The sequence below is a fragment of the Ixodes scapularis genome, unplaced genomic scaffold (assembly GCF_016920785.2).
Source record: "Ixodes scapularis isolate PalLabHiFi unplaced genomic scaffold, ASM1692078v2 ptg001158l_1___fragment_3__unscaffolded, whole genome shotgun sequence".
Taxonomy (NCBI): domain Eukaryota; kingdom Metazoa; phylum Arthropoda; class Arachnida; order Ixodida; family Ixodidae; genus Ixodes; species Ixodes scapularis.
The window spans coordinates 2,972,501-2,977,500 of NW_024610108.1; the positions used below are offsets into that span (position 1 = coordinate 2,972,501).

Below are 5,000 nucleotides of genomic sequence, written 5' to 3' on the forward strand. Positions count from 1 at the left end.
GCCCTTTTTGTCCCCCCGTCCACATGCGGAGTAGATAGGGACAAAATATATAAAGGAGACTTAAAAGAAAAGGGAAATTAAGTCAAGAAAAAATAAAAATAAAATTGCTCCTCTGCCCGCACCACAAAGGTATAGCAGGCATCCTAATATAAAAAATTACTTAAAAAACCCCACCCCCCCGGGATCTACTGTTTTAGCATAACCACAGCCAAGGGCACCGGCCCAGTCCATCAGCGACGTTTATTGAAAACTAGAAAAGAAAAAAAGAAAAAAAAAAACTTTTTCAAATTTTCCCCAGAAGAGAAGCGCGCATGCACCCGCTGTACAGAATGAAAAAAGCCTATATATATTGGTTAAATATGATGAAGAGTAAAATAGTGAGCATGCTATCACTTTACAGAAAAATAGAAAAAATGAAATAGTGTTCTTACACTAAAATGCACAAGAAAAAGTATATATATATATATATGTGTATATATACATAGACATGTACATACACACATACATACATACACACAAAACCATACACACCCATATATAAGGCAAAAATATAAAAAAAGGAAAAAAAAATTGCAAACATACATATATAGGGTAAAAACATAAAAAGACGTAAAATTTAAGTGAAATGTGTGAAAGATATAAAGAAAAATATATACATATCAATGTACACACTAATGAAAGCCTTTTCTAAAATCCCTCCCCCTTTTACATGCTACTTCCTGGACTAAACAATTACTAAAATGTATCTCCCTCCCCCCCAGTTCTTCTCTGATGACTTCTCTTGATTGGCGTTTCGGGCTAGTTGACGATGGTTGTTGAAAGTTCTTTTTACATGATGCTTGATGTTTTAACAGTTCTATGGTCGAATTATGGATCTGGACGGCTTGCTGGATGATGGTCGGCGGTAGTTGGTTCTTGATTACAAGCTTCTTGAGGAATAAACAATTTTATGGTCGAATCGGGGTTGCTGTCTGTCTTCGAGTGGGGATCGCGAGGGTACTGAAAAGAAAGGCCTTCATTAGTCTCCCCCTCCCCTCCCCTTTTTGTGTTCCTACTCCCTCTTTCCCTGTCCTCCCTTTGTCTTTTGACTACAGGCCCCCATGGTCCCGGCATATGGCCCTGTCCCTCGGCCGTAACTCTGGTCGTCCCCCCCTCGTCACTCTCTCAACAAGGGGAGGGAACTTCCTGAGCACAGGGTCGGGGCTTTGTCCCCCTGGCCCCCACACCTGCTGAATAAGAGAGGCCGGTTTCCCGGCCTCTCCGCCCCAGCACGCTGCCTGGGCTGTGGCTGTGGAGCGGGTCCGGCGGGGGCAGCGCTATCATCGACCGAGGCCTTGGGGGCAGTGTATGCGGCAGTCTTATGTTTGGTTGTGCGTATACATTCGTGTTATTTGTAGGTGTCCCCATTATACTAGTTTATGTAAATGGTTCCCGGGCCGAGACAAGCGGCCCTGCTCTTCCCGAGCTTTGAGCCGCGTCCAGTGGGCCCCTCCCCTCCACCCATCTGCTGAAGGGGCGGGCCCACCTGAACGCCCATCTGCGGGGGCGCCGCTTACGCCTGTACTCGCGCCACGTCGCCATTGCTGTTGTGGTGTAGGCTACTTGGTATCGTATTTTATGTTATGTGGGAGTGCCAGAGAGGGCCACAGAAATCCCCGCGCCAACGGCGCGCACCCGACCCACGTCCCACCGCTGCCTCACGGCCCCCGAGGTGCCCGCTGCTCGCCCCTTGTGGCCAAGGAGCCGCAGCGGGCACTGCATGTCTGCATGTCTTAATGACAGCCCCATCTGGCCGGAGAAGACAGCGGCAAACCGCGGGCCCAGCCCGCACCCCGAGCGCGGGAACCCCTAGGGCCCCCAACACTACCTGGTCTGTAGCAGTTAATGTTTGAAGGTGGCCGCGAACCTCCCCAGATGGCCCTGCTCTTGGCATTGGGTTGCCAATGTGCTGGAGCTCGAGTACCTCCACTCCATGGTGAGGGGCTATTCACCGTTGCCTCACCCCTTCCCCGTACCTTACCCATCAGTACGGGGTTTTGGAGGGTAGCGTGGGCGGGGGCACCGCTGCATGGGGGAGTATTCCCGGGTTTCACCTTCCTGTTGTTGTGCAAGTGAGTGTGTCTGTGTGTTTGTGAGTTCCCTTCCCCCATCCCTCCCATCCCTTCCCTCTTCCCTGTGCGCCAGGAAGCGCCTGGGCACGTGTTGCGTGTCGGAAGGTGCAGAGCACTTTGCACCTGTTGTGCGGGCGGGGACGCTCACCGATTATTGCACTGTGCCCGCTTTTTCCGACAGGCAATCACTTTTTTGTTATGTTAGCCCTCTTCGTTCTAATGTGCCTAATTTTGCCCCAATGAGATTTAACATTTCTCCAATTAGTTTAAGAATTTTTTGGTTTTTTAGAATGTTAATTTTATCTTTATCCGTGACAGTGGTCACTTTGCCGGGCAATAAATTGTACACTTGTTCCGCGAGAGGTTTTAGTAACGGGCATTCATTAAGATAGTGTAGGAAATTAACGCACTGCCTCCCGCAGAAGCAGTTTTGGTCGGGAGACAGTTTCACTCTATAGAGGTAATAAGGCAGCCTGCCATGATTGGTGACGACCTGTGAGATGTAAAAGTTTGCTGGAAAATTGTCTGGTATATCGTGTATACTAGGGATCCATGTACTCAATTCGGAGTTTTGCCCCTCCTCTTTCCATCGCTGATCCCATTCTTTAAAGGGTTGAATTTTGATTTCTTTTTTGACATAGTTTTTTCCCATGGGTAACGCTACCGGTTCTCCATGAGTTCGCGCTTTATTTGCTAGTTTATCTGCCAATTCGTTTCCCTCCACCCCAGTGTGGCCTTTCACATGCATTAGATTTATACTATGCATTGTTCGAATTGTTTTAATGGTATTTTTTATGAGTTGAATTACTGGATGGTTATTGTGGGGGTTAGCTAGGGCCTGCAGCGTGGATAAGCTATCCGTGAATAGGTTAATGGTTGTACTGTTTTTAAAAGTTGATACGTATTCCAGACTTTTCAGAATTGCAATCATTTCGGCATCATATATTGTTGCGTGCTTTTCTAATTTGTACATTGCTTTCTTATTTGATTTTTCCAATTCATCTAGTATTATAAATGCTGCTCCTACTGTCTGGTTACAGACAGATCCATCGGTGAAAATGTTAAGTTGAGCAGTGCTAGGCGCTTTTTTAAAGAATGATACAGCTGTTTTTTCTGCTGGGTGCGTATCCCAGGGATCTAACAGTTTTTGGATTTTTTCCGTCTCCCAGGTCGTCCCAAGTATGGTGTGGTCACTGTTTCTCTGAAACAAGTGAAATGACGCGGCTTCTTTGTCGAGTGTTAGTGCTATTGGCATAATGTTTGAGAGAATATTAAGGTTGATATTGCTAACAGTGCGGTATGCTTTAGTTATTTTCAAAAGCGGCGTTCTTTGTACAGACTGTAGCTTTCTGGCCAAGTGCGAATTGTTTGTATTTTTCCACCATACGGGGGCGGCGTACGTAATTGCTCGTTCTATTCCTCTGATATAAATGTCTCTGAATTGTGTCCCCTTGATGCCCCAGTTGACCCCGGAAAACATGCCGAGGGCTTGGGTGCTTTGAGTTATTTTAGATTTTAGATATTCTGCATGTGCCGTGAATGTCAGTTTTGAGTCGAAAACGACCCCGAGGATTTTTAATGAATTTACATGAGTGAGGTTGCGACCTCCCAATTTAATGGTTGGTACTCGTTTTTTATACCGATCTCCAATATCAAGAACTTCGCACTTGGCCGGGTTAAAGCTTAGCCTTTTTTCATCTCCCCATTCTTTAATGAGGTTTAGCGCCCGGTTTGCATTGTCCTCCAGTTCTTTCCGTGATTTTCCCGTCACTATTAGGGTTACGTCGTCAGCAAATGCCTGAATCGTTATATTGTTTTCGAATCTTTGTTGAAGAAGATCCGCAATAACAACATTGAAAAGAAGAGGACTGAGGGGTGAACCTTGCGGACACCCCTTTACTGATCCGATAGTAATTTTTTCGCTTTTTGTTAAGTAGGACATTTTGCGGTTTGTCAAAAAGTTTCGAACCAAATTGAAAAGATTTCTGGGGCAGTTGTTTTCTCTTAGTTTGTTAATTACTACTGGGGCCCAGAGCGAGTTGAAGGCTCCCTTGATGTCCAGAGACACCAAGATTGCCCCCTTCCCCTCGCTCTTGACGTCCTCCAGCTTAGTTTTAATTTTGTATAACGCGCTTACTGCAGACTTTCTGTGGGTAAAGCCAAATTGGTTTTCATGAAGTAGTTTTTAAGAGTGTAAGAAATGGTACAGCCTATTGTTAATTAATTTTTCTAATACTTTACCAAAGATGGAGTTCAGACAGATCGGTCTATATCCGGAGGGGCTGTCAACCCTATCTGTCTTTTTGAGTAGTATTATTTTTCCTTCTTTCCATTCATCGGGGAAATAACCAAATTGCAGACACGCGTTGAAAATTTTAAGAAAGAGTTCTTTAAAGTTGTTGTAGATTGTTCTCAGAAAAAAGGTTTTGATATTATCAATTCCTGGTGCAGTTGTTAATTTCAATTTAGCCAAAACGGCATCTACCTCTGCCGAAGTGAAGGGTATGTCATTGATTGTATTTATATCTTCGAGTGACATGAGACGCACGTTGGTCTCATGTGCCGAGTCGCTGTTAGGGTCATCTTCCTCGAATAGTGTTGTTAGGATAAAACGTACTGTCTCTGCCAGACTTCTCGTCCGAACTCCTTCTGGTAACACGAGAGGACAAAGCACTACCGGGCGTTTAAGTTTGTTAAGTGCTATCTTATATGGGAGGGTAAAAACATTATTGCCATGGATGACACCGCAGAACTCTTTAAAAGAGCTCTGCTTTGCATCCTTTATGTTGGTTTTATAATCTTTGTGCGCTTCATAATAGGATTTCTTAAATTGATCTCTATTGTTATTTTTGCAATTTTGATATCTGCGCCGAAGCGCCCGAATTTTTT

At 44.9% G+C, this 5,000-nt stretch overlaps 1 pseudogene; it reads right to left on the reverse strand.

The window, feature by feature from the left end:
- The window catches only part of LOC120845712, an 11,030-nt pseudogene that overhangs the window by 2,333 nt on the left and 3,697 nt on the right, over positions 1-5,000 (reverse strand).